Raw genomic sequence first — 21,218 nt, 5'->3', positions numbered from 1 at the left:
TCTGTAGTACAGTGAACTATTTTTACAATGTTTTTCTTAATCGGTCTAAAATAAGCACTTCAAAAGATTTAATATTATGATCTCAATAATAGAATCATTGAAATTGTAGCACAAAAAGAGGCCATTTGGCACTGCCTGTTTGGCCCAGAGTTGAGCAATCCTTAAAGAGACTGATAAAGGAGATTTCAGAAAACTATATTAGGTACTGCTGAATAGTGTGAGCAGCATTAGTCCTTTTATTTAAGGAAAAATATTGGGTGAGATTCTCCAGCCTCCCAGCCATATGTTGCCTAGCAGTGGCAGGCAGCGTGCTGTTCGCTAGTGCAGGATTCTCTGGTCCCACTGCTGTCAATGGGATTCCCCATTGATGGCACCCCCACACTGTGTGCTGTTGGAGGAATTGGAGAATCCTGCTGGCATGAATGGCTGGAGAATTCTGGCCATTATTTCATTGGACGCAGTTCAGAGAAGGATCACGAGAATGATTCCCGGTGTGGGGGGATTGTCTTATAAGGAAAGGTTAAACGGGTTGGGATTCTACTCATTTGAATTTAGAAGAATGAGAGGTGATCTCACTGAAACATACGAATTCTTAAAGGGATTGATAGAACAAATGCTGAGAGAATGTTCCCCTCATGAGAGATCGAAGACCCCAGAGGGCATAGCCACAGAATAAAGGGCCATCTCTAATCAAAATTCAGACTGAGATGAGGAGGAATTTCTTCTCTCAGAGGATTGTGAGGCTTTGGAATTCCTTGCCACAGAGTGCTGTGGGAAAGAGTCCTTGTGTATATTTATGGCTAAGATAAATTTTTGATCAGAAAGGGAATTGAGGGTTACTGGAAAAGGGCAGGAAAGTAGAGTTGGGGAATGTTGTCGGATCAGCCAAGATCCTATTAAACGGCAGAGCAGGCTCTAGGGGCCAAATGGCCTCTTTCTTATGGCCTTAAAATGGACCAGACTTCTTTCTGAGTTTTATTTCTGTGGGATGAGGAAGAGCAGAAATGCTCAACTTGGATCCCCAAAAAATTCTTATCTGCAGCTGATCCAGGTGTGCACCCAACCCAGAATCACTTACCCCCTCCTCAACCACCCCCTGTCTACCTCCCCCCCTCCCCCCCAAAAAAAACTCAGCTCCCGTTGTTGGTTCTGACATGGGATATAGCTGAATATTTGCTCTCTCCAACCAGTGAGCTGTTTTGGAATGTAATGTCAGCTCTGGCTACGTAGAAGGAAATAGGTCTCATGGCAGTTAATCGTGATCTCCAATTGTCTGGATTTATTCTGTTATTCATGGCACAGCAATTGTTTGAGTGACCTGATCTATGATCCTCCCTGAATCACAACCTGAAACACCAAAAAGGATTAAAATTGTGGCACCTCACTCCAGTAAGAAGTCTCACAACACCAGGTTAAAATCCAACAGGTTTATTTGGTATCACAAGCTTTCGGAGTGCTGCCTTTTCATCAGATGAGTGGGAGTTGTGTCCGGCACCTCACTCCAACAGTCTGGAATTTGCTCTCCAAGTTTTCTTTTTCTAAATCTCTCAGCTTTGGCAATCTTGTCAATTCCTCAGCAATGTTCATGTCTGAAGGCACTTCATTTCCTACATATAAGGGGAGTGAAAGCATTGTCATGGCCTATTCACTGACCATATTCATGCACTTGGTTGCCCTAGGTGAATTATAGCAAGAGTAAAGCGAAGGTTTACCAGGCTGACTCCTGGGCTGGAAGGTCTGTCATATGAGGAGAGACCAAGTCAGTTCAGATTACATTCACTGGAATTTAGAAGAGTGAGGAGGGTTTGCATAGAAACTTATAAAATTCTAACAGGGTCAGATAGGGCAGATTCAGAAAAAATGTTCCCAATTGTGGGAGAACTGAAGGAGGAGAGATTATGTAAGTTGTGTGAGGGTCCATAGTTTTGAACTGCATTAAACTTGCCATGACCTTCATTCCACCTTGTGAGTGCACAAGGAACATTTGGGGTACATTGGGAGAAGCTGGTGCATGTATAAACTATGCTTTTTTTCATCTCTGCAAAATTCTCCAGAAGAACCTGAAATTGTGGCCTATCTCCAACGAGTCATTGTCAAATGAAAGTAATGATAGCTGTCAATTTTGGTGATTCCAGTTCCTTTTAGTCAAATGCTGATGTTTTCTGTACCTTCAACCAAGAGATTGTGAAGGCCTGCATGCAACAGATAGTGTACACCCTCCTCTGCACAGCATCTTAATTCATTAAATATGTTTTGTGCTCTCTGCAACAAAAGTAATAGTTCCGTCAATTTTCACAGGATTTTGGGATTATCCATGGAAGCTGTGAGCTGCTAGAGGTGGTAATTCAGGAACCTGGCATTTCCATCAACAGGGATGGTTGTCACTTATTAAATATGCAAACTTACTGCTATGCCCACCTTTGTTGCACTGCCACCTACACTTCCCCATATCCATTCAATTATTGATCCAATTCCCTTTGAAGGTTGCTATTGAATTTCTATCCAACATCCCAACAAACAGTGCATCCCTCCAGTCATTTCTGGTCATTGTATCACTTATTTAAGTATGTTCCTTTTGATTATTGATCCTTTAGCCATTGAAAACAGTATTTTTTTATTCTGTCCAAGCCTGTCATAATTTTAAACATATATATCAAATCTCCTGTTGTTCTTCTCTTGCACTAAGGAGGACAACCCCAGCTTTTCCAATCTACCCTCATCAGTATAATTCCTCATCACGTATTGGTAAGTCTCTTTTGTACCCCCTCCATAGCCTTAACATCCTTTCTAAATTGTGATCCTCAGAATTGAACACAATACTCTATCTGAGGTCAAAATAATATTTTATATAGGCTTAATGCCAGGCCAACTGACATTTGCATGCTATTTTTAAAGCCATACACGTTATTGATTGGTTTGTTAACCTGTCCTGCCCCAACAAAGATTTCTTCACAATGTGATTTTCACATAGTAAAGCATTGCAGGATGCTTCGCAGAATCTGAAGTGGCAAAAATTGATGCAGAATCCATGGAACCATTAGAATAACCAAAGAGGACATTTTAAAGGAGTATCTTAAAGGAGGAGAGAAAGGTGGGGGGATATAGGGAATGAAACCAGAAGAGAAATCTTTTAAATTAATATTGAGACATTGCCAGACTGGGATCCAGTGAAGATCAGTGAGCACAAGTAACTTAATGACAATTATATTTAATAGAATAAGCATAATTGAGAAACATATGTGCAGATAGTAGAGCTGATCAAATATGTTGCAATTGTATATGCTGGATGACCTTTTCAAACTATCAGGATCTTTGAAAATAACTTTTTATAAGACAGTTGTAGTTGTTGAAAAAAGCGACATCAGGCAGAATTCTCCCCCAAAAAAGGGAGGGGGTGATTTTCTGAACTTGCTGCTTCTGATGCAGATCACGCTGATTTTGGAAAAGAGCGCAAGGCCAAAGTTTGATTTTGTGCCTGGTGCCAGACAGTTTGCATTCATCACTGTCCCTTTTTAATGGCATAAACCAGATCATGCCCTTTCTGGAGCAATCAGTGTCGGTCTTTCTGGTACAGTCCAGACCACAATCATTCCAAAATTAGTCATTTTTTGGGAGGGTGGTGAGTTACCAGTTCTGGGAGGGGCAGGGCCTCACTGGGGCCTAAGCCCAGCTGCAAATTGTCAGGGCGCCATTTTATTAGGGCACCCTGATCTCACAATGCTCTGGGACATCCCCTCCTTCATTGACTTCTCAATCTTCGTCTCTGCAGGGAGACGAGACCTAGCTCCCTCAACCTATCTTCATAAGGCATGCCTCCCAATCCAGGCAACATCCTTGTAAATCTCCTCTGCACCCTCTCAATAGCTTCCACATCCTTCCTGTAGTGAGTCAACCAGAGCTGTGCACAGTACTCCAAGTGGGGTCTGACAAGGGTTCTATAAAGTTGTAGCATTATCTCCTGACTCCTAATCCCAATCCCTCAATTAATGAAGGCCAGTACACCATACGCCTTCTTGACCACCCCCTCCATCTGCGAGGCCAATTTAAGAGTCCTATGGACCCGGACCCCAAGATCCTTCTGCTCCTCAACATTGCTAAGATTCCTACCCTTGATATTGTACTCCTTCATCCCATTGGTCCTGCCAGAATGGACCACTACCAAAATGGACCAGTTGTTAGAAGGTATTCTGAAAGACATTTAGAGAGGCAAAGACTGATTAGGAACAGTCAGCATGGCTTTGTGAGTGGAAAATCATGTCTCACGAATTTGATTTGATTTATTATTGTCACGTGTTTTACTCAGTGAAAAGTTTTGTTTCTTGCATGCTATACAGACAAAACATACTACTCATAGAGAGGGAAAGGAGAGAGTGCAGAATGGAGCGTTACAGTCATATTTAGGGTGTAGAAAAAGATCAGCTTAATGCAAGGTAGGTCCATTCAAAAGTCTGATGGCAGCAGGGAAGAAACTGTTCTTGAATCAGCAGGTATGTGACCTCAGACTTTTGTATCTTTTTCTTGATGGAAAAAGGTGGAAAAGAGTATGTCATGAGTGCACGAGGTTCATAACTATGCTGCTGCTTTGCCCAGGCAGCTGAAGTGTAGACAGAGTCAATGGATGGGAGGCTGATTTGCGTGATGGATTGGGCTTAGTTCACAACCTTTTGTAGTTTATTGCAGTCTTGGGCAGAGCTGGAGCCATACCAAGTTGTGATACAACCAGAAAGAATGCTTTCTGTGGTTGATCTGTAAATGTTGGTGAGAGTTATAGCTGACTTGCTGAACTTCCTTAGTCTTCTGAGAAAGTAGAGGCGTTGGTGGGCTTTCATAATGATAGTGTCAGCATGGGGGGACCAGGACAGGTTGTTGGTGATCTGGACACCTAAAAACTTGAAGCTTTTGACTATTTCTACTTCGCCCCCCCCCCATTGATGTAGACAGGGGCATGTTCTCCACTTCCCTTCCTGAAGTTGTTGAAAATCTCCTTTGGTTTGTTAACATTGAGGGAGAGATAATTGTTGTTGCATCAGTTCACCAGATTTACTATCTCATTGCTGTCATTGTTTGAGATCTGACCCACTACAGTGGTGTCATCAGCAAACTTGAAAATCAAGTTAGAAGGGAATTTGACCACACAGTCATAGGTGTATAATGGGGCTGAGAACACTGCCTTGTGGGGCATCGGTATTGAAGATGATCGTGCTTTCTGAGCTTTTTAAAAGGATAATCAAGATGGTAGAAGAGGGCAGTGCAGATGACATCATCTACATAGACTTTAGTAAGACCTTTGACAAGGTACCGCATGGTAGGTTGTTGCATTAGGTTAAATCTCACAGGATCCAGGGTGAGGTAGCCAAATGGATACAAAATTGGCTTGATGACGAAAGAGGTTGGTTTCAAACCAGCTTCCTGTGACCAGTGGTGTGCCTCAGGGACCATTGCTGGATCCATTATTATTTGTCATTTATATTAATGATTTGGATCAGAACTTAGGAGACATGATTAGTAAGTTTACAGATGACACCAAGATTGGTGGCATAGTGAACAGTGAAAAAGGTTATCTAAGATTGTAATGGATTTTTGATCAATTGGCCCAGTGGGCTGATGAATGGCAGATGGAGTTTAATTTAGGTTAGTGTGAGGTGATGTATTTTGGTCAATCAGACCAGGGCAGGACTTACTCAGTTAATGGTAGAGCACTGGGGAGAGTTATAGAACAAAGAGATTTAGGGGTACAGGTTCATAGCTCCTTGAAACTGGAGTCATAGTTGAACAGGGTGATGAAGAGGTATTGAGCAAGATGGGTTTTATTGGTCAGAACATTGAATACAGTAGTCAGACAATTTGTTGAAGTTGGACAAGCCATCAGTAAGGCCATAATTGGAGTACTGTGTACAGTTTTGGTCACCCTATTATAGAAATAATATTATTAAACTGGAAAGAGTGCAGAAAACATTTATTGGGAAGCTACTGGAACTTGATGGTTTGAGTCATAAAGTGAGACAGGATGGACTGGACTTTTTTCCCTGGAGCCTAGGAGGCTTAGAGGCCTATAAAATAATGAGGGACATAGATAACATAGATCATCAAAATCTTTTCCGAAAGGTAGGGAAGTCTAAAATTAGAGGGCACAAGTTTAAGGTGAGAGAGAAGAGATACGAAAGTGTCCAAAAGGGCAGCTTTTTCATGCAGAGAGTGATGAGTATCTGAAATGAGCTGCCAGAGGTAATAGTGGAGGTGGGTAGAATTTAGTCTTTTAGACAGTTACATGGTAAAATTGGTATAGAGGGACATGGGTCAAAGGCAAGCAATTGGGACCAGCTTAATGGTAAAAACTGGGCAGCATGGACAAGGGTGGCATGATTGCACAGTGGTTAGCACTGCTGCCTCACAGCGCCTGGGACCCAGGTTCGATTTTTGGCTTCGGTCACCGTCTGTGTGGAGTTTGCACATTCTCCCCATGTCTGCATGGGTTTCCTCCTGGTGCTCACGTTTCCTCCCACAGTCCAAAGATATGTGCATTAGGTGGATTGGTCATCTTAAATTGTCCCTTAGTGTCAGGGGGACTAGCTAGGGTAAATGCATGCGTTTGTGGGGATAGGGCCTAGGTGGGATAGTGGTCGGTGCAGAATAGGTGGGCTGAATGGCCTCCTTCTGCACTGTAGGGATTCTACGAAGTTTGGGGAAGGACCTGTTTCCAGGCTGTAAGTACCTATGACTCTGTGAGTTGGGAAAATCTGGTATTGAACCTGTTATGCATATTTAAATACTATTTTAAATATACTAATTGGCCTTACACTCTTTTGAGGTGTAACTTGGTTTGCGCCATTAGAAAGGGTCTGGGATGATTGCAAACGTTTTGTTGATGTTCATGAAACTGATTTTTAGGCTCGCACATTTAACGTGTTCTGCGCCAGGTGCGACGAGGCCAGAAATCGTCCCCTCAGTGTTGAAGCTTTTTGTCTTGTCCATATCATGTCAGATTCAAGCTTGCCAAATTTAAAAGAGGAGGACAGTTTATGCTACATGAAGGAACATGCTGTTTGATATGATCCACCAGATGTTGGGACATATGGCCTACGCATCTGTCATTTCACCAACACTGATATTCACATAGTACATTGCTTATTTGTGCAATCAGCAGAATGTCTTTTTGGCTTGATGGCAGCATTCTATTAGTGGAAAACACCAATCATCTTGCCACTGCATAGTAGCAGCATGAAATGGTAGGGTTCAGCTGTTGCATAAATTTTTGCGATACTTTCACTTCCAGAGCAGTTTGAGGCAGACTGGGCACTTTTTAAATTCAAAAGTGGTGGCCTTAGTATGTGTGAAACACCATGGGTAATTACCCTGGAAGGGTAAAGTATCCCAAAAATTGATTTGAATCAAACAGCACATTTAATTTAGCTGTTGACAACAGGCAGAACGTTGACCATACTTGTAATGTCCTACCTACGTTAGAAAAGCAAGTGGTTCGCAGACATGGACTCAAACCACATGCAACAGGTTGTATTGATGATCTGCTCTCTCTGCACTAAGGAATACAAAACAGAAGTAACATCGCAGCCTCACCACACTCCGTAATGATAGCACCATCAAACCATGTGATCTTAAAGCTCTTAAAGAAGGCTGCACCCTTTTTAAACTATATAACATCCCTCCCTCTTTACTTCCATGACCATGACAACAAATTACTACGATAATGTATATAGGATCAGTAATCTTTAGACTTAGTATTATGCATCATTAATCACTATACACAGTCAATAAGAAAGTTGACCAGGATGATGTCTATTCCTCTTTGTTTGCATGCAGCATTCTGGAATTTGGTTGTCTTTAATCCTAGAAGATGATTTGGAACTTCAGTTAACACTTCTCTTGAAACTCGTCCTGTATCCTTCTCACTCAATAAAGAAGCAGACACAGGGCCCGATTTTACCAATTGGAGGCTAAGGGCCAGATCCGGGCATAAAACGGATCCGAGCTCAGAATCCTCGTTCTAGGGCGCCCATATGCTTTTTGCCGGCTCCAGTCCAGTCTGTACTGTGGACTGGGCTTAGCGCTGCCGGAACGAGTGGAGCTCTGAACTGCGCACGCACAGCTCGAAAAAATCTGAAACAGCACGCCCTTGCGCAAAAGACAAAACTAGCAGAGAGAGCCGAGGGAGTGGAGGGGGGGGCAATGGAGGGGAGGATGAGCTGCGATCGGACCCTCCTGGGAGGCAGGCTCCCCCGGCAGATGTCCCCACAATCAGACCCCCCTGGGAGGCAGTCCTGCCCCTGATCAGACCATCCCTGGAAGGCAGCCCCCCCCCCCCATCAGATCTTCCTGGAAGGCAGCCCCCCAATCCCGATCAGACCTCCCTGGGAGGCAGCCCCCTATCCCCAGTCAGACCCCCATGGGAGGCAGCCCCCCCACCGAGAGGCAGCCCCCCCCGTCCCCCGATCAGGCCCCCCCTGGGAGGCAGCCCCCCCCCCCCCCCCCACCAAGGATCAGACCCCCCCCTGGGAGGCAGGCCCCCCTCGTCATAGCACACCCCCAACCTGCTCTCCGTCCACCATCCTTCTGACCTGAACCTGTTGGTGTGGAGATGCCGGCATTGGACTGGGGTCAACACAGTAAGAAGTTTCACAACACCAGGTTAAAGTCCTGTTGGAGTTTAACCTGGTGTTGTGCGACATCTTACTGCACTCATTGGACAGCCTGCAGCACATTCCTGGTCTTCCACTGGCATCTGCCAGAAGACGGGGGCGGGCTCAGATGGATGTCTGGTTGGGGGGTGGTGGTGGAGATTTTCCCAAGTTCATCCTCCCCCCGCATCCTCCACCACCAGCACCCCCTTCCCCCAGGGTGTGCTCTACCGAGGGGGGCCTGCCTTGGGGTGGAGGGGAGGCTGCCTCCCCAGAGGGTTCTGACGTTGGGGGGGGGGGTCTGCCGGGGGTGGGGTCCTGCCTTCCGGGAGGGGCGGGGTGGTTTGATCGGCGTGGGGAGGCTGCCTTCGGGGGGTGGGGGGGGGGTGGATCTTGGTGAGGGGGGGGCGGTGTGCTCTGCCAAGGGGGCCCTGCTTCGCAGGAGGGGTCCAATAGCAGGGGTGTGTGCGGGGGCGGGGGGGGGTTTGCCTCCCAGAGGGTTCGGAGTGCGGGGGGGGGCGGTGGGTCTGCAGGGGTGGTTAGTTGGGGGGTCTGCAAAGGATGTTCGAGGAGGATGGACTTCGGAGGTTCCCTTGCAGAATAGGAATCCACTTCAGATTTTTGTTCTGCAGGTTGGTAAAAGTGCGGATCCAGAACAGATCCAAAGACAGTAAAATGGGATTTGACGGTAGAGTTGGGCGCGCGGTTCATTAAGTTGATTTAAATGCATGCTAATGCATTTAAATCGTTGGGCCACCCAACTGGGGCGCGGACCGGATCTGTGCCCAAATCAGGTGTCGGTAAAGGCGCGATCTGCTGTTTCAGGTGCAGATTGCGTTAAAGGCCTGACGCCCAAATTTACCGCGATTTCGTGCCCGAATGTTTGGTAAAATCAGGCCCACAATCTTCAGGCAATTCAGATTCTTACGTAGTAATATTCACAACTCTAGGGACTAAAGAAGTTGGGGCTTCTGGAGATGATTCTGATAAATCATTTTGAGATGATAGCAACTGGTCAGCATGGTGTCACCAAACTAGTTTAACTTCAGTTTAAACCATGGAAAAAATTGGGCCTATTTATGCTAAAACTATTGCTGGCATCCAATTCTCACTTGTGGCAAATTACATGCTAACATGCCATCTCCTGTTGAAATGAATTTGTTTTGCCTTCATTTCTTGTCTAGCAACATAGTTCTCAACTTTCTCTTTAAGATAATAATGCAGGTAAACTTTAGCTAGTCACATGAGTAGTGTTTCTATAAGATGGCAAAAAGTTAATCATATAGTTTAATAAGCCTTGCTCTTGTGAAGCTTTCAAATCATGTTTCAATGAATCTTTCAGCTAATCCAGTGATTGACGGATGATAAGATGTAGATTTTTTTATGATGAATGCCATTTGCTTTGAGATAATCCTCAAACACCTGAGAAGTAAATTGTGAAACATTATCGCTAACACTTCTGTTATGGTTTATCAGATCTTAATGTTTAAGGTTTATTCATTAGTATCACAAGAAGGCTTACATTAACACTGCAATGAAGTTACTGTGAAAATTCCCAAGTCTCCACACTCTGGCGCTTGTTCGGGTACACAGAGGGAGAATTTAGCATGGCCAATGCATCGAATCAGACTCTGGGAGGAAACTAGAGCATTGGAGGAAACCCATGCAGACATGGGGAGAACATGCAAACTCCATGTTTTTCAATGGTTTGTTCAGATGTAGTAGATCACATGGTAACAACTTCTGGCTACTTTAAGTGTACATCAATTCTCATTAAGAACATATAACCCTCAAATGGACCAGCAAACTCTACATGTAATTGTTGCCATAGCATTTTAGGCCAATCCCAGGGATGTAAAGGAGACAATAGTGGTGAATTTCTTATTTGTACACAGGATTAACAATGTCCCACTTTTTCTTCAATCTAAACATCCAGACCCAGCCACCAAAAACAATTAACTGCTAACTTCCTCCATCTGGACTTCATGTAATTGTAACTCTTCCATGCAAACGAGCAGGAATGATCACTTAGATTCTCCACAATAGACCCCCACCTTGGACGGTCAACTCAAACTTTCTTGACACATGTGGTTTCAGATCAGGATGTGGATGATGTGTCCCAGCTAGAGTTCCTTTCAATACCATATCCATCATCTTCCCCATCATGGGATTATTCCTGGTATGTCAATGAACTTAAGAAGCTGTCAGAGGCAAAAAATAAAGAATATTAGCAAAATTAGTTGGTGGCATGTGCTCAATAGGCAAAGGTATGCCTGATAATGCATCAATATTAACATGGCACTTTGATTGATGATACTTTATATTGTAAGAATGTGCAAATAGGATCCGCAACCATCTTTGCAATTGACTAGCAGCTAACCATGATATATATTTATATGGCCCAAAAATAGTAGTTAAGGGTCGATGATCTGTCATTAATGTGAAATGATAACCATATAAATAATGATTAAACTTTCATGCCGAAAATTATATTCAATGCTTCTTTTTCTTGCTGATCATAGTTAGATTTGGCACTAGTCAGAGTATGCGAAGCAGTAACTATTAGTCATTCCACTTCCAAAGGCATATGGTTGTTTCAAAATCACCACAAATGCAAACTGATCATCTGGTTTCATGACACATACAATGGGAGTGGCCCAGTCACTCATTATAACTGGCTCTAACACACCAGTGTTAACAACTCATTTTAATTCTTCTTTGACCTTGGGATGAATTATATATGCACCGTTCTTGCTTTGAGACTTTCTGGTTGACAGTTAGGCTTTATCTTGAGTTTCACTTGAACTTCCTCCATTGTCTCTTTGAATACACATTTGCATTTATCCAAAATGTGCTATAGATTTGTTCTGTCATTGACCAATCTGTTGACAGTACTCCAGCCAAGATTTATCTTCTCCAACCATGATCTCCTAAATAGGGTGGAAAATTACCATGGACCACATGGATAGGCAACTCTTCTGCTTGTCCATTCTACTCTACATTGACCATGATGTAACTTTTTAACAGCAGAATTTCTTTCATGTATGCCTTTAAAATCACATCAGTTGGCTTTAAAGGAAGATGCTTCAGCTTTTGTTGATATGTAGTCTCAGAGATTAAAGATCCAACAGCACCAGCATCAATGTCCAACCTAATAGGTTGTCCACTTAACTTTGGAATCATCCAGAATCTATGTGAGTCATGCTCTATGGATGAGACATTCAGTTGGAACTTTTCATCATGTTTCTGAACATTCTCATCTTCACACTCATTATTCTTTCCTTCCATGTTGTCAATTTTTTTGTAGAATGCAACTTGTTCTTCTTCTTAAAGATACCCAGATTCTTCTTCTGAATTTTCTTCTCAAGGGGGAAGATGGTCTAGCCCAACAAGCTTTTGCAATGTGACCCACTTTGCCACAATTCTTGCATTGTTTTCCCATTAACTCACTGAATGACCCATTTTGGCACATTTGTGACATATTGTTGCTGTTTTGGTGTTTTATAGGCAGTTCCAACTTTGTCGATCTTCGTTCCTGCACCAAATTATAAAGCCGCTTTAGCAGTCAGTTCCATAGATATGGTGATTTCTACAGCTGTTTTTGAAGACAAAGCAAGTTCAGTAATCAATCTTCTTTGATCAGCTTCATTTGGGAGACCACAAATTATATGATTGCAAAGAGAATCTTCCAATGACTTCACAATATTGTGCCAGCCTTTTTAAGGTTGCCAGAAACTGTGCAAAGCTTCCATATTCCACTTGATTCCTTTGGTGGAACATAAACAATTCCATGATGATCAGCGGCTTAGGAGAGTAATGCTTCTCAAGGATCTTATTCAAGTCATTATAAGTTTTTGCTGGATGAACCTAGTTCCGGATCAAATTATCGGTTTTATATCCAATTGTACTGAGAAAAACCGGTATGACCATTTCATTTTCAATTTTATTTGCTTGTACAAAATGTTAAAAATACTCTGCAGAGGAACTCAATGTTTAATTTTCTTAACTGAAAGTATCCACCGATTCTAATTGACCTGCCACTTCTCTTGCAGGCACTAGCGACTTGAGACTGTTCAATCTTTTTATGCCGACTTCCCAGTACTTCTCTTTTTAAATCTAGATCATTGATTTGCTTTATTCTTTTTTTCAAATAGCCCCAGCTGTACAGTAAATCATTCACGCTTTTCAAATAGCCAGAATCTCACCCCACTCAGTCTGGAATCTCACCCTTCTCTGATCAAAAAAACCCTCTTTTAAAACCACAAATAGAGCTTTTTCTTACTTGTGTCTTCCTGAACTGGCACTTTAATCCTGTTGTTGATTCTCCTCAGCCTATGAGGATCCACTATGTTTCCCTTAGGATGTTTCCTCAATGAAAAAAAACCCCATCTCATCACCAATTATCTTTTTGTAATGTTCTAACTATGTTAGGACTTGTGGGTTTTATCCAAAAGAAAAATACATGGTTTGCACAAGTAAGTTCAAATAACACACAAGTTTTATTGAAGAGCTGCCCTCTCTGCACTGCAGAATACAAAATACAGAGTGAAAAAGCAGCCTGATCACACATCTTAATAACATCCTTATCAAATCATGTAATCAGTTCTTAAAGCAGCCTGCACTCTTTTCAAAATGTATAACAGTACTTAACCAATCACTGCTTCCAAAACTCAGAACAAAATGTTTAACATTAGATGTAATTTCATGATGAGCAGCATTTACTAAAAAATCCTGAGTGTGCCAAGATCTAGACTAACAATCACTTTAAGATTATCAGTGGGGCTCACAATGGAGCTCATTTATTCTTGCTAGAGCTCTATATATTCATCAACAGGGATATGCTTTTTGCAGGCAAAAGAAAAATGTCCAGACATTGCACTGTTTTTAAATAAACAAAAGGATGGGGGACATTGGCTCCCTAGTGCATTCATCCTGGCAAAGTCTCAACCCATCAGAGCTGACTTTCTAACCAATCAGCATCCTTTTTCTCTTGCAGTTTCATTTAGTGTCTCCTTTGAAATTTGGCATTTTTGCATCTGTTCTGATGAGTGCAAGATGAAAAACTTTGACAGCATATCTTTTTTGTCAGCAATATTCAAGTTCTGTACCAACAATCAGCGGCTATAATTCTCTTGATTTAATGATTCATTTACTCTATCATTGAGAACAGGATTTACAATGAGTTAGCAATATGTCTTCAGGTATCTGCTGGCCACTTCCTTGTTTGCCTTTTCTAATTGGATGCTTGCAGTTATTTGCAGATCTTCAATCACCCAGTTCACTTTAAACACTTCCACTCCAACATTTAACTTTGGGTAAAAATCCAAATAATTAATTTAATGCAACTTAGTATTTTAGCTAGAAATTATCATATTATCTTACTTTTTCATGATTAGTGCTTAGAGATCTATACGTTGGTCATTGTCTAAGCCACTTTAAAGTCACCTCTGGCCTCTTGGTGGCCTATTCTACTAACTTTAACAGCAAGTTATGGTGTAAATTCATCACTGGGGGATTGAGATGCACAATAGCCTAACTTATGACAATTGAAGCCAACTATATTGCCAGCTAATTACAATAAATTAAATTTTAAAGAACCTTGAACATAAATAATTTCCCAAGATATTTTGCATATATATTTATGGAAAATAAATAACCTAGCTGGGAAAAATTTAGAGGAAATACTAACATTTTGTTTAAAGAGAAATACTATTTAAAGGAGAGTGAAACGTAAGGATGAAGGGGTTTAAGAGAGTCATAATTCCAGAGTATGACTGGTTGCTGAAGGTATTGATAAAGGTAGAAGGAGCAGTGTAAGAAGCCAGAGGTATAAAGAAGGAGGTCAGATTGGGATATTGGGAGGGTAGGGGTTGAAAGTCACAAAGGTTTACTTATGTTTTGTGTCTCCTTAGGACCAAGAAAATTGAAGTATGAGTCTGGGCACCAATAACTTAAGGGGCCTCCACTCATCACATAGTTTAGCTATATTTCCCTAGCTACTTGTGCCAACTTAGTTGAATTCCATGACAACCCCAGCTCGGGCCTATTGAATCTTGACCTTCAGCCTTTGCCAGTGTAAATACAAAGTCAGAAATTATTTCAGTAAAAGGAACATTGAAATTAAGGTCTGAGGAACAGTCATCCAGATTCAAAACATTAGTTCTATTCTCTCTCCACTGATACTGTCAGACCTGCTGTGATTTTCGAGCATTTTCTGTTTTTGTAACAGTGAAATTCGTTTTGGATTCCTTCATCCACACTGAAACCAAATAATTAAATTTGAAGGTGAAAAAGAGCACATATGTACAATGCTGATTTTTAGGGGAGTCAAGAATTACAGGAATATATAAATCCCAAACAGAAGCAACAACTCAATTCTTCGAGAAAAAATAGCACAAAGAAGAGCATGGCGGCACAGTGATTAGCACTGCTGCCTCACAGTGCCAGGGAACTGGGTTTGAATCCTAGCTTGGGTCTCTCTCTGTGTGGAGTCTGCACATCCTTTGTATCTGCTTGGATTTCCTCCAGATACTCCAGTTTCCTCCCGCAGTCTGAAAGAGGAGCTGGTTAGATGCGTGGCTAAAAAAAAATCTCCTTCAGTGTACCCAAGCAGATGCCGCAGTGTGGTGACTAGGGGGATTTTCATAGTAAATTTATTGGAAAGTTAATGTAAGTCTACTTGTGACATTAATGAATAAACTAATTTCAGGGTCAAGTTATAGTGTTGGCCTTACATACAATAGCAACATGAAATTTTGCCACAATTGGAATGCAATTTGTCTGCAACGATCACTCAAGTTTGCACAATAACTAAGTTTCCTAGCCAAGGCAGACATGTCAAACGCTATGGCTGCAATAATTCTAGTTGGGGTTTTCCAGGTTCTTCATCCTCATTGAACTTCAGGCTCACCTGAAGACTGGCGAAGGAATGTACTAATTCCCTAAATGCAAATCATACCTATGCACCCTACGCAATACGGGTCAGCGTTACAAACAATCTCCTGATTTGAAAAAATTCTCTAAAATTCCAAGAAACTTTAAAGTTGGCAATCTTGCGCTTGATGTGAGGTCATATTTCAAGGCGCAAATGGCTACTACCAAATGTGGATTTTATGGAAAAGCTGCGTTCAGTTGCACATAAATCGTGTAATGTTAAAAAAAACTTTCCTTCAGATGTGTGAATAACTCCCACGGAATCTGGAGCAATGCTAATAATTTAATATAGACGATATATTGGCACCAGCACTAGGGGTTTATCGTACCAGTGGCACTGCATAATGACCCAGAGAACTAAACAGCAGGTATCGCCATAGTGCATCACACATTTTATTTATGAAATACCTGCCAGTAAATGGGATGTAAAATTGATTCTTTCAATATTTAAGACATTAGAATTGGACCAGGTAGATCTCTTTCAGTTCTGAAACATGGCCTTGAGCAGAGAGCTAGGGTAAAGCAGTTGTCATTTCCTTGATATATAGTGTGGTGATTGATTATTTGTATTTTAATGATACCTGATATGCTTTCAAATTCACTGCACGATAATTGCAACAACCCCCCCTCTCTGTCAGAGGTTCAACCCTGGAAATCGCTAAAGTAGTTAATGAATAACTTTTTAAAAAAATGCAGCCTCTACAAATGGCACGGAAATGTTAATTGAACTGAATTTCAATTAGTAATAATGCCGTGTTATAACTGGGTGTCATCGAGAGTGTGTTTGGGAATTAAGTGAGTCTTCGGCGAAATCGGTTGTTCCCCCGCCCCTCGCTGCATTATAAGCTGTGCACATTTAAGCCCTTACTTGTAAGAGTTAGTTTATCTGAATGGATGCAAATGATACAACCACTGATGCATGTAGAACTACACCTGACACAGGCAGTGATTTCAGTATTAGCTGAGGGCACTGCAGTACAGCAACAATTCGAACAGCTGAGATCGTTCGGCACATTGAAGCCACTCACGCACAATGACCCAAATGTGCAGGCACATAATTAGCAGTTCATGACTGTATGCTAATTAGCGTGGTAGATATGTGGTTTTATGCTAAAACCTGGCGCTTTCCAGCGTCTTGCCGTTTAGACGATGCCATCTCAAAATTACACGTATTCCAACTTTTTATTTATATATTTGACAATCGAGGAAGGTTTATATGGTGCATTGAATTAATCATTGGATGGCTAAATATTTCATGTTGCAGAAACGGTTCGTAGTCATTTGAATTTGAAACCGTTGGTTGTAACATTGAATAGAAATGTTCTGTAAATAAAGCTGGAACGAACGAATGTCAATCCACTCGTTGCATCATTTTACAGAGGGATCGGCAAATGCAGAGATACCACCCAGCTGTATAGAATGGATCTGTGCGATCAATTCGGCGAGCAAGTAAAACATTGCAGGCTGTGGTTTCAATGTCCCCTGTGTTTCCAATTCCTCCAACAGCGCCAGCAAGTCTTTAGAATTTGTGAGGTCCGCTTCAAATCCTCATCTTACAAATATTTCGATGTGGCATGAATTATATAAAGTTAATTTTGATGTCGCAGAGGGACACAAAGAATGGAATCATTCTAAACTTCATCGTTGATGTTCTCTGTATTCCTTTTAGACTTTCCCCCCAAATGATGGTCTGAAGCAAGAAAAACAAACGCTGTGTCGACTTCAACTTCATACACTCCATAATTTCTGATACGCTTTAAATGGGAAATGAGCAAATCCTTAACTGCCAAATGTACACATGCAAACGTACGGAGGTATATTGTCATTTACATGCACGTACACGTGTGTGTGGCAGGATACATCAGATATATGTATATTTAGATCCACTTTGTGTAATAGCCATACCCTTTCATGAAAAATATAACGCAACAAAAACATTTTAAATTATTCCCGGGTGCATCATGCCCACCGCAGATTTGCTTACAATGCACCCGAGACCCAGATCATCTGAACCTTCAGACACCATCTCGATCTTTTCGTGCAATAAAATTTTTGTCCAAAATGTTTTACACCGAAATATTCAGCGTAGATTCTACATATCTGAATTCTTTCCAAGTGCCCACGCTGCAAACGAAAGCAAAAGAAAAAAATCGCCACTGCAGAACAGAAAATCTAACGAGGTTTTAATGGAATGGAATGCCCTGTGTAGTAAATTATTTGTTAGCTGGCGATGCAATCAGCATGCTGATTAAGGTTGCTTCGTTTTACTAACATTAACTGAATCCAGGCGGTTAGTGCTTGTTTAATGCATTGGGAATTCCGTACAGCAAAATGGACTTTTAGAACAGAAAGATTGTCAAACAAAGGTGAGTACACCCAGGTGTCAGTGTATGCAGATTGAATGTATCATAAACATATTATATAGTTTTAAAATTCTTAGTGGAACGTTCGTTTATATTAGGCGCATTTTTTTCATTCTGGAATACATCTTATTTTTAAGATACTGTCTTCAAAAGTTTTCTTTTCAGCACAATACTTTCAAATAAAATTTGAGCAAATCCTGAGTCTGTGGAGAGCTTTAATCAGCGCAGTAACAAAAAGCCAAGCTTGCAGGGAGAGAAAAATGCATATCTCTGTAAAATATGGTAGAAGTAATTAATGTGTTTTATAATATGTCAAAACTCTGCAAACTGCAAGCATATTTCATACCATGCGTTTCACAAATCGTGAAGGAAATCCAATTTTCCTCGCAATAAAATCTATTTGGGCTGATCACCCCACCACCGAGAAAATAACCCATTAATAGAGGATGTTGTAAGTGTAGAGTGAAAGCAAACAGGCTAAATCAAATAGACACTGCTTTGTATTATGACCGTAACTACAGAGCTACAGTGGATTAGCAGGTATAAACCACGTTGAAATACTATTGTTCTTTATATGTAAAATGGTTTACTACAAAGCCAAGTAAACAAGAAAAGAAACAGATATTTATAAATTCCAGTTGTAATATTTTATTATAGTCAATAATGTGTTAGTTAGGGCTGTGTGAAAAGTACACAAGTCTGCAAAGTGGAGAGGAAGGCACAAGAGGTAAGGGACAGGTTTGCCCCAGTCCAAAGGTTCTGTCGGTGTGTGGTGAGGTTCTGCACCGTGTCACAAATAAGGAAAGGAGAGAGAGCTGATTGCAACTACTAGATGACAAGATTGCAAATTTGAGCATTTATCTGGCTGAGTAAAATTTAGAATCACGTCTTCTTAAACATTTATATTCGTCCTTGTGTAAGAATCAGCTAAAGGAAGTATTAGTACAACATTCACAGTGTTTATCTTGTCTGTTGAGTCCATTATCTATCGATGATGCACGCAGACTGGTTATCGAAATGAGTATCGACGACGTAAAGATACCATGCATTGTTCAAAACGACGTATTTCAGTGGCGAAATAAAACTGCATTCTATTTAATTTCCCATTTAACCGATCTGTTTTAAACAGTTCTTAAACTATTCAGTAAGTTTTAGAGTGTCCATTTTAGAAGGCGCTTCCTAACCATGAACTTGCGAATTATTGTTATGCTGAAGGGGTCAGCAGCACAAAATGCGTACAAACTAAATATCCCCGACATATCCTATTTTAAAAGGTATCACAACTTCTAAAAAAAAGTTGCAACGCATTTGTCAGTTTACATTTCACAAAATAGAAAATTGTTCCTATGTTTTTTGAAATAATTTGTGGTGTCCTTTTTTCCCAAACGACCACATTGTATAAATATTGTTATTGTACAACTATTGTGTGTGTCTGTGTTGGGTGGGGTGGGGGGGGGGGGGCGTGAGGGAATAACAACTTAATAGTGAGCCATAGGCACACACGTGTCAGGTTCCTGTAAACATTTCAAGGTAGGAAATGTATGTTTTTTTTAATTAACGCATGGTACGTTCCTTTCTGGTCTTCGTTTGGTGACCCCCTGTTTGATCATACGCACACAGTACGGACCTGATGTAGATCCATCACGTGTTTCTGCAGCCCGTTCTTCTGCTAATGCATCAATAGTAAATTCGCAAAGTTTGTTTAATACAACCAAAGATTGTCCTATCCTCCGTGCAAACAAGTTACTTCCTTGGTTAACATTTGAAAATGGTCATGGAAACCTTGGGGTTTTACAACTACCATCAATGCACACAATTCTACTCTCATTTTCCTTCGTTCCCCTATTACAAATGATCCCACTCTACTTAAGTAATAAGCCAAGAAATAGTAATCCTTCCTATAAGTTATAAGGATAATATTGAGCAAACAATCCACTGTTTCAAATATCCTCGATCTGTTGTTCTGCGTACAAGTGGTACTGTGGATTGATCGCGCCAATTACACATTTGTCGTGAAGGGGTTAACTTATAAGAAATGGTCACTGTACAAAATCTATAGTTGTCCTAAGTAGGCCATAACCCAGCACTTCTCCCCCGAAATACTTCTGGGTTAATTTGATTTGACCATGTTTATTCTTGGATAAGAAGCGTTTTAATCTAATTAATCCCGAAATTCTGAAATGGAAGGAAAAACAAATTTCTAAAACATTAATAGTCCTGACAGTGGAGATATCCAATGTCAAGGTGAAATGCGCCCCTGGAGAAAGAGTCTAGGCTTAAAAGTAGCTACTAGCTAGCGGTGTAGATCATAAATGCAGCGACGCTTAATTAAACATATCGCAAACTTAAAGCAAATTATCCTGAAAAGGTTCAGACACAGAAGAATAATATATCAAGTAATCAATATTAAAAGTATGATAATCTATGGAATCCTAACTCTGAATTTTATTGTACGTTATCTTGAAAACTAGTGAGTTTAGCAAGAACTGTTTTTCAATAAACAGTACTGTTCATTTTCAAACATACTTTTGACTACGCTGCGATACTTAAATGGGCTGTACATAAAAAAGAAATACTGCATACAATATAGAAAATGAGAAAGTAGCACTATTCTTTTGCAATTATAAGAGGTTAACTTGTTTATAGAAGCAAAAGGTTACAATTGTTTACGTATTCAGGGAATAGTTTTCAAGATGAAATAATAATGACTATTAAATGATTAGATTTCGCAAGTTTCATTAAGGTTTTCCCGTTCTCTAATTGTGGAATTTGCTACTGAACCTAAACTTCGGCGTAAACATAAAAGCAACGATAAAAGCACAAAAAACACATTCACAATGATAACTAAAATTAAAATATGAAAAACAAGTCCGTTTTGTCCATATTTCATTTTCGATTTTCTTTCTTTTTAACATGAGAAAAGTGGTTATCTAATCCGCTAACTCGAATGCTGTTTACGGTCAATGCAAAATAATGTCAAATTGTCAGTGCTTCCATTTTCATAATGAAATATAGAAAACAAAAGCTAGAGCTACTAGCCAGGCAATAACCATGGCATGAAACATATTATATAAACTCTGGCAACTATAGCAATACTTATTTTAAAATAATTGGACATATACCAAAGTTTTGTATATGGTAAACACTGTAATTTAAATAATCGCATGTAAATCTGTTCAGCTGCAAATGACATTTTTGGCGAGGTGGGGTGGTGCAGGTGGTTGTCTCATATTTGCTTCATTGCGTTAGTCGATCGATTCTTATAATCAGCATTGATTTGTGATTACCT

The sequence above is a fragment of the Carcharhinus amblyrhynchos genome, chromosome 5 (assembly GCF_965287045.1).
Source record: "Carcharhinus amblyrhynchos chromosome 5, sCarAmb.v2.hapA, whole genome shotgun sequence".
Lineage (NCBI taxonomy): Eukaryota > Metazoa > Chordata > Chondrichthyes > Carcharhiniformes > Carcharhinidae > Carcharhinus > Carcharhinus amblyrhynchos.
Note: the sequence above shows the minus strand (reverse complement) of the source record.